The sequence below is a fragment of the Montipora capricornis genome, chromosome 7 (genome assembly GCF_036669925.1).
Source record: "Montipora capricornis isolate CH-2021 chromosome 7, ASM3666992v2, whole genome shotgun sequence".
Taxonomy (NCBI): domain Eukaryota; kingdom Metazoa; phylum Cnidaria; class Anthozoa; order Scleractinia; family Acroporidae; genus Montipora; species Montipora capricornis.
In genome coordinates, this window is record NC_090889.1 from 42,379,042 (window position 1) to 42,389,041 (window position 10,000).

Sequence of the window (10,000 nt, forward strand, 5' to 3'; positions counted from 1 at the left end):
ACATGGGTACAAGTGTTTTGACACCTCATTAATATGCAAGAGATTTCATGGTCGTACACTAAAATTGGCTTTTTAGTTTTCGCTTTCAATTGTTACTAACTTACAACACATGTAACTAAACACTGAGTCCATATCTTCAATCACCTTTGTTCTCAGAGATTGACTCTGTGCTGCCATTAGAGGCCCTTTGGTCTGCTTCTTTAGCTGGCACTTCTGAAGCCACTTCGAACTTTTCTCACTCGCTGTTTCTTTCATCTCTCTCAGAAAATGTCCATGGAGCTTCTTCTCTGTCACCTCCTTGATCCGTTCTTCTGTCTACCTCTTCTTAAACTCATCACAACTTTCCTCCGCGGTATTCATTCTTCATTCCTTTCCATGCTGTGGACAGCAGCCTCTCTCCACTCCCAGCTACATAGCTTGTGAGCCCTATTGTTGATTGGTCCACACAGTCTTCTGTTGACACAAGTCATCTATAATAATTATTAACGCCCACGTCGCCAGTGGAGGGTAGGTGCCCAGGAAGCCTGGGGGCTGCAACCGCAGTCACATCCCCAAGGCGCTAGAACACCCGACTGGCCTGCCCAACCCGCAACCAAGCCACGAGCCCCCCGCGCCAGGCCCCCCTAAGGCACCCGTCACACTTGAGCCAGATAGCTCAGTGGAATAATAATAATAATAATAATAATAATAACACACAAAAAAAAGAGCACAAAAAAAAAAAAAAAGAAAGGGGGGGAGAGGGAGGGAACGCCGAGAACCACTAAACTCCTAAACCGACTCACAACGCCACGCCAACAAACACGCTGCAAGCACATTGGACAACGCATGCACTACGCAGGAATACCGCTGAACCATGTCAGCCCCAGGGCTCCCCCAACCTAAAGAGTGCTGCAAACGCTACAAAAACGCATAACAACGCTAACAAACGCCTGCAAAACGCTACTGACCGGACTAGCTCCCGGTCGTGAACCATGTAACTATAACAAACGCTACAGAATGCACCAAAAACGCTGAACAACGCTATCAGACGGCCAAGACACTAACAACCGCCTGCAAAACACTACTGACCAGACTAGCTCCTAGTCGTTAACTATGTTAAATTTTATTTAACTATATTTAACGCCCACGTCGCCAGTGGAGGGTAGGTGCCCAGGAAGCCTGGGGGCTGCAACCGCAGTCACATCCCCAAGGCGCTAGAACACCCGACTGGCCTGCCCAACCCGCAACCAAGCCACGAGCCCCTCGCGCCATGCCGAAGGGATCTCCGGGTAAGAAGAACCCGGAGCAAGGGGGCTCGGGGCAACTAGGCCTAAGCCCCCGATAGCCCAAACCTGAGGCACCCACCCCCGCTGGTAACCAGAGAAATCCACTACCTGTTACGCCACCAACTGGGAGGAAACACGGACAATGGAACTAACTGGAGTTCTGATATAGATCTGGTATGCCTCGCTCGACCAACGCCCCAAGGTTTTGATCAGGTGATCCGGAACACCACGTGCCGCTGCAGTGGTCGCCGCCCCAATCCGGAAACTATGGCCGGAGTAGGCGCCGGAGTACCCAGCCCCATGTAGGGTAGACTGCAAAAAGGAAGATAGCTGCTGCCGGGTAAGAGGACGACCATCGCTAAACAAGAACAGGGGCCCAGGAGCAGACCCACTCAGAGACAAGTATGTGCCCAACGCTGTTATGGGGCACACAGAGCCCGAGCCACGCCCCAAGTAGATATCACAACCCGCACGGAAGGGGTCTGTCTTGGAACACTTGATACGGACTTTGAAACAAGAGGGATTCACCAAGGAGTCCGCTTGCAGGTCGCTAACAGTCATATGGGTGTGAGGATCAAAGGCCGAGTTGACCGTGAATTCGCCCGCACGCAAAAACCCAAAAAAATGCCAAGCAGCACGCAGCCCACAACATCACATGGTCTCTAGTAGACAGGTCCAAAGAGCACTGAATGACCTTCAGATGATCAACGGTGATAGGTAGGCGCCTGGGTGACCCTGGACCTTGAACTCGCTTAATACCCCCTAGCAGACGCTGCAAACGAAGACAGTTGACTAGCGGGTCGGGAAGGCCATGGTCAATGTGAAGGGAGCGCACTGCTGATAGACAGACCTTGATGGAGGACTGGTTCAGGTTGTCGGCCAGGAAGGAAGCAAAGCGCATGAGAGTCTCCTCAGTGGCTGGGGGGATGGAGCCATCCTGGTTTGCACGACCATCCTGGCGGCAAAAGTCTGTAAATCGACGTTGGGCGGATCGGTACACTCGTCGGGTGGAAGGTGCAAGACCTTGGGTAAGTAAGAACCGACACTTCTGAGTCAAGGCATCTGAAGCGCTGCAAGAAGGGAAGCAGGAATAGGAGACGGGGTTGGGTCGGCCTTGGCTCCAGGCGTCTGAACCGCTGAAATTGGAATCGAGAGAGTGCATCAGCAACTGGATTAGCTTTGCCTCGAACAGATGAAGCTGTAAATGAGAAGGAATGATGGATGGCCAGCATAGTCAAATAACGCAGCAACACCATTAGGTTTTTGTCCCGCGAGGTGCCAGACTTAAGTACAGCCACCACAGACTCGTTGTCACAAAAGAACTCGACCCGCCGAGATACCCACTGACAGCCCCACAGATAGGCTGCCACTACAATTGGGAAGAGCTCCTTGTACGCTATAGATGAGGAACTTTGTGCAGCTGACCAGGCACCAGCAAACCAGTGGGATTTAAAAATAGCTCCATAGCCCAAAGAGCCCGCTGCATCCGATGAGACCTGGAAGTCCGGGAGAGGTGCCCATGTGGGCATGCAGAAAAAACTGAGGCCATCCCAAGTTTTGGAACAGTTCCCGCCACCAGGTTAAATCCCGCCGAAATTCCTGGTTAAGCCTAATGGGGTGATCATCACGGCGAAAGGCACAAAGCAAGTCGATCATCCGGCGAAGGAATGTCCTACCCTGTGGGGCGACCTTGCAGGCGTGATGGAGATGGCCAATCAGGGATTCCAGCTCGCGACGTTTACAAAAACGTTTTGCCGACCACTCATCTAACAGTGAAACAATCCTCTCTCTTGTCAGTCGGGAGGCAAGCCTGAAGGTTCTCGGAGTCAAGTTCAATCCCAAGGATTGTAAGACGAGTCGCGGGTCCCTCCAACTTATCTGGATTAAGGGGAAGGCCAAGTTTTGTACACAGACGAACGCAGGTTTGAAGGTTGTTGTGGCACACAGGGGACGCCGGTGGGCCCAAAGTGAGGAAATCGTCCAAGTAATGACGGAGAAATGTAACCTCATAATTGTGAACCAGGATCCATTCAACCAGGTCTGCAATGGCGGTGAAAATAAATGGTGCTGAACGCAGCCCAAAAGGGAGCACCAAATCCACAAAATATTGCCCACGCCACTTCATGCCAAGAAGGGGGCGATCGTCTGTGTGGATAGCCACATTCCGATATGCACTGGCCACGTCGAACTTGGCCATTAACGTTCCTCGACCCAGAGACATTATGCCATCAATGAAAGCATCCACTGAAACATACTGAACTGTAAACGGGGGCTTAGGGATGCCGTCATTGACGCTTTGCCCCTCTGGGGATGATAGGTCTAAAATGAGACGCCACTTCCCAGGCTGATTAGTTTTGGGGATCACCCCGAAACGACTTATTTGCAATGACGGAAGCGGGGGCACTGGAAAAGGACCTGCCACCCTGCCAGAAGAGACTTCAGCTTGCAAGAAGCATTCAATCACTGATTGGTGCTCAGCAGAGCTACGCATGTTTGAAGATGCAGATTTGAGGGACACCAAGGATGGGTCAAAGCCTATCCGAAATCCATCCCGTATGCCAGAAGTCACAAATGCCACAGCTGACTTGTTGGGATGGTGGCATAATTCGGCTTGAAATTGATCCAACTGTAATGGTGTGACCTGAGACACCGGAGATAACGGGGCAAAAGAGACAACTGGAACGCTGGGCTTAACTGGAACAGAAACGGGAACTGAGACTGGAACTGAAACTGGAACAGGACAAAACAACTTTGCCAACTGAGGCAATCCATTCGGCTGGCGAGGCAACGCAATCACATCATTCAAACTATGTACAAACACAACACTGGGCGAACCTCGCCCCTCAGTACTGTCCCCTGCTCCCTCCAGGGGAAGGGGAGCGGGAACGGGAACGAAATCCAGCTGAGCGGGGAAAGGGGCAGTTATCCTTGGTATGCTCTCCCTCGCAATTGCTGCAGTTGTGGCGGAACTTGCACTTCCCAAATAGCCACCGGCATTTCCCTTCATTCCAGGAATGGCAGAATGGTGTGCGTCGGTGGGAGTCTGGGCTGTCTGAGGAAGACTGAGGAAACCCGGAAAGGGAAGACGGCCTTGGTTGCAGTGAGGACGAAGCTGGCAAACGCAAATGAAAACTATACAGATCCAAATTCATTTTGGACCAATCCGTAAGGCCCGAGGCAGCGGCATCCCTTCTGAAGGCCAGATCGTATTCAAGCCAAGCCAGACCTGGATATTGGCGGGCTGTTTGAATAATGAGCAGCTTATATCTGGTCAAGTCTAACCAACGCAGGGGGTGAGAGGCACACAGGACCAGCTGGAAAATCGTGAAGGCCTCAGTCCAAGTAAGAATATCCTTGATTTCAACCTGCCTGCGTTTTACGTTGGACACCAGGAGTTTACCCTCCAGGAAGGTCTGTGGTTCCTGATCCCCAGCTCGGAGATTGACTGTAAGTAGATCCGCCAACTCCACGAACTGGCCCTCGATGATCTTCTTGGCCAATTTTGCCGGGACTGGTGCATGACCAGGACCAACAATGAAAGCCTTCTCAGACGTAGGCACTGATCCAGAGTTACCAAAACTTGGCAGGCTGCCGGATACACTGGGACTCGCGAATGGAGAGGTAATGGGGGCCATGAAGCGGGCCGAGCTTGAGTCAGTGATGGCCGACACAGGAGACAAGGTAGGAATGAAGGACGGCAAAGTAAACGTACCTGATGACGCCCCAAAAGCCATAGACGAGACATTGACATCACAAGAAACAGCAGTCGATCCAGAGGAGCTAGATGGAGTGACGCCAACAGAAGTGCCAAGGACGGAAGGGGGTAATGGCGAGGGGGCGCTCCCTTGAATTGAAGAGATGATAGTCGGAAGGGTGCTTCCAAGCGCGCGAACAACAGCCTCGGCGATCGAATCGACGGCCAAAGGCGCCACGGGGCCAGAGGGAGCCGTAGAAACCACCATCGGCGCGGGGGACAAGAGAGGTATGTCCTCCGAACGAAGTCCAGCGGACAAGCTATTGTTGGTTGAACGAGGTGGGTTCGGCATGATGTATGATCGAACACCAACCAGCGACGAGCGAGTTAGAGGCGACCACGAAAAAGAAGTGAAAAAACGAACCAACAAACACGACAGAGAGCGAGAAAAAACCGCGGGCGATGAAGGACGAAATCCTTTGGCCACGCTAACGGATCGGCGAGCACACTACGGTCCAGGGACGAAAAAGCGACGAGTGAAGGAAAGACAAACCAATAAACACGACAGCCGCCGAAGAAAAAACCCTGGTCGATGACTGACGAAATCCTTAGAATTTATTCCTTTGTTGACCACAACTGGGAACCGCTACACTAAGCCCGCCAAAATAAACGTATCGGAGCACACGATGGTCCGAAGCACGAAAGAGCGATGAGCGAGTAAAGACAAACCAACAGACACGACAGAGGGCGAGGAAACCACGGTCGATGACGGAAGAAATCCTTGTGTTTTCTCTATTGTTGTTTTTCTTTTGTTGACCACAACTGGGAACCGCTACACTAAGCCCGCCAAAGAAACGCCACGCTATCTGAGCGACGAGCCGACTCTCGGAACTGGTACAAGAGAAGGTAAGACGAACCACAACACGGCGGTGAAGACGAAATGGAGACGGTCGAAGATCGAAGAACTTCTATTTCAACCTGGACAGCGACCGAGATAGCCAACGAAGCGAGAAGAAGAACGCCGAGAACCACTAAACTCCTAAACCGACTCACAACGCCACGCCAACAAACACGCTGCAAGCACATTGGACAACGCATGCACTACGCAGGAATACCGCTGAACCATGTCAGCCCCAGGGCTCCCCCAACCTAAAGAGTGCTGCAAACGCTACAAAAACGCATAACAACGCTAACAAACGCCTGCAAAACGCTACTGACCGGACTAGCTCCCGGTCGTGAACCATGTAACTATAACAAACGCTACAGAACGCACCAAAAACGCTGATCAACGCTATCAGACGGCCAAGACACTAACAACCGCCTGCAAACACTACTGACCAGACTAGCTCCTAGTCGTTAACTATGTTAAATTTTATTTAACTATATTATACCACCTCTTTTTCTTGGCAGCTATAATCGCACTATGCTATCCCTTGGATGGAGCGCCCCGTGTGTAGTTAGTGTTTTCCATGTTCTTTTGTCCAATTATCTCAACTCGTCTCGGGTCCATTCAATAAAACTTGCTGAGTATATGTACCTTAGTAGAGAGACAGCTCATGACATTGATGCCGCCCAGCTTTGATTGTAACAGCTTACGCACTCTTCTAAAGTATTCTTTCATGATACAAAAATTTGGTTTTATCAACGGAGTTGATAATGTAAATTGGCCACCGTACAGAGATTCTAAAAGCTGACGTTTCGAGCATTAGCCCTTTGTCAGAGCGAATCGAGGGATTATGGGTTACGTGTAGTTTTTATAGTAGAGTAGGAGCTACGCTATTGGTGGTAACATGGCAACGTAAAAAATGGGAATATATTAGTTAAATGAAAAGCGTTCATTAATACCGTGAGGATTAAGGGTGCCGATTTGAAAGATGAATTTTTGTTCCAGATTCTTGCAGCTTTCCGTCATACCTAGATGTAGGGAAAGGCCGCAGATAGCCATGTGTTTTTGGAGTGGTTAGGCAGATTAAAATGGCGAGCGACTGGCTTAGATGCATCCTTGTCATTCTTCTCAACATCGCGAAGGTGTTCGCGGAATCGGTCACCTAGTCGTCTACCTGTCTCACCAATGTATAATTTATTGCATAACGTACAGGTTATGCCATAAATGACATTTGCGGAGGTACATGTGAAACGATCAGTGATCTTAACAAATCGCTTAGGTCCCGATATCTTGCTAGTGTTAACAATGAAAAGACAAGTTTTGCATTGTGAGCGCGCGCATTTGAAATTGCCGGGCTGCTCGTTAGTTTTGAGCGCGCTTCTAACTAAAAAGTTGCCTACGTTTTTGTCGCGTTTGAATGACATAAGTGGAGGTTGCAAAAAGATTCTACCAGTCTCGGGATCATTTTGGAGTAATTTAAAATTACTAAGAATGATGCTTTTGACTGCGTGATTATGAGGATGGAAAGTGAGGGTGAATGGAATTCTGTCATTCTTATCTTTTTGTGACGTTTGTAGTGATGACTGTCGATCAAATTGTTTGGCGCAATGATCGCCCGCTTTGACCACAGAGACAGGATAGCCACGTTTTTCGAAGAACTGGCACATCTCCTCTGATTTGCTGCAAAAACCGGAGTCATCACTACATAGATGTCGAAGTCTCAGAAATTGAGACTAATTAATGACGTTCTTGACATGTGATGGATGTGACGCAGAATACAACGAATAACTGTGTGAATCTGTAGGTTTGTAGTGCACACTAGTACATAGCATGTTGCCGCTAATAGAAACTTTGATATCTAGGAAAGCCAATGAAGTTTCCCAAATTTATCATGTATATTTAAGAGCCGGATGAAAAGAGTTGACGGAGGTTATAAATTGATCGACTTCTCTGCTGGATGAAATAACGCTGATGCAGTCGTCGATGTAGCGGCCGTAGAGTTCAGGTTTGGGGCCGTTGTACTGATTAAAAAATTGGTGTTCAACATATCCTACAAAAAGATTGGCATAGCTAGGTCCCATTCTTGTGGCCATCGCTACACCATTAATTTGTTTGTAATAGTTGCCGGCGAATGAAAAACAGTTAAGCGCTAAAACTAGTTCGGCAAGGCGGAGGAGCGTTTCCGAGCTAGGTTCTTTGACAGTGTGTTGATCGAAAAAGTGTTTAAGTGCTTGAAGACCTTCGCTATTAGGAATGACTATGTATAGAGATGTAATGTCCATGGTGAAAATAAGTTTGTCTTGGCCGGAGAAATTGAAATCGTGGAAAATTTGTAGTGCGTGTGTACTGTCTTTAATGTATGATGGCAAAGATTTGACGATAGGCGTCATAATCCTGTCTAAGTAGCTAGAAATGAGTTCGGTGGGGCAACTACAGGCAGAAACGATAGGGCGACCTGGGTTGTTGGGTTTGTGAATTTTATGCAAGAAGTAAATGCACGAAGTTCTAGTTCTAACTATAAGATTTTGAATGGTGTCTTTGACAAGTTTTTGATTTTTGGAAGTGTGATCTTTAGGGATTTTGGCATAAAACGAGGTATCCGAAAGTTGCCGCAAAGCTTCTTTTTGGTAAAGATCGGGCCGCGAAGGAATTTCGCCGTGTTCAGTTAAAAGCCTTTTTTCACGACAAAGAGGATGATTCGGACACTTCTAATAAAGATATTTATGAAACACTTATAGTTCGCAAATCCAAAAGGACTCCCTCAGAGGGACAAATTGCCTCTTTAGATTTTTTCACCAAAAAATTCCGTCACGACATTCACAAACTTAAATTCAATCGCAACAATAAATATTCAAACCTTTCCTCGGAAGATTGGGTGGCGCTTAAAAAACTTAGTAAACTCAACGACATAGTTGTCAAATCGGCCGACAAAGGCGGCGCGGTAGTTGTTTGGCGGTCCGACCTTTACCAAAAAGAAGCTTTGCGGCAACTTTCGGATACCTCGTTTTATGCCAAAATCCCTAAAGATCTCACTTCCAAAAATCAAAAACTTGTCAAAGACACCATTCAAAATCTTATAGTTAATCAAGAATTACCGGACACTGCCACTAATCTCATCATCAACACCCCTAGAACTTCTTGCATTTACTTCTTGCCTAAAATTCACAAACCCAACAACCCAGGTCGCCCTATCGTTTCTGCCTGTAGTTGCCCCATCGAACTCATTTCTAGCTACTTAGACAGGATTATGACGCCTATCGTCAAATCTTTGCCATCATACATTAAAGACAGTACACACGCACTACAAATTTTCCACGATTTCAATTTCTCCGGCCAAGACAAACTTATTTTCACCATGGACATTACATCTCTATACACAGTCATTCCTAATAGCGAAGGTCTTCAAGCACTTAAACACTTTTTCGATCAACGCACTGTCAAAGAACCTAGCTCGGAAACGCTCCTCCGCCTTGCCGAACTAGTTTTAACGCTTAACTGTTTTTCATTCGCCGGCAACTATTACAAACAAATTAATGGTGTAGCGATGGCCACAAGAAAGGGACCTAGCTATGCCAATCTTTTTGTAGGATATGTTGAACACCAATTTTTTAATCAGTAAAACGGCCCCAAACCTGAACTGTACGGCCGCTACATCGACGACTGCATCGGTGCTATTTCATCCAGCAGAGAAGAACTCGATCAATTTATAACCTCCGTCAACTCTTTTCATCCGGCTCTTAAATATACCTGGGAAATTTCGGAAACTTCATTGGCTTTCCTAGATATCAAAGTTTCTATTAGAGGCAACGTGCTATGTACTAGTGTGCACTACAAACCTACTGATTCACACAGTTATTTGTTGTATTCATCGTCACATCCATCACATGTCAAGAACTCCATTCCTTATTCTCAATTTCTTAGACTTCGACGTCTATGTAGTGATGACTCCGATTTTTCCAGCAAATCAGAGGAGATGTGCCAGTTCTTCGAAAAACGTGGCTATCCTGTCTCTGTGGTCAAAGCGGGCGATCATCGCGCCAAACAATTTGATCGACAGTCATCACTACAAACGTCACAAAAAGATAAGAATGACAGAATTCCATTCACCCTCACTTTCCATCCTCATAATCACGCAGTCAAAAGCATCATTCTTAG

At 47.8% G+C, this 10,000-nt stretch overlaps 1 pseudogene; it reads left to right on the top strand.

Moving 5' to 3' along the window:
- LOC138055996 (exonuclease 3'-5' domain-containing protein 2-like) overlaps positions 1-10,000 on the top strand; it is a 31,464-nt pseudogene that overhangs the window by 12,913 nt on the left and 8,551 nt on the right.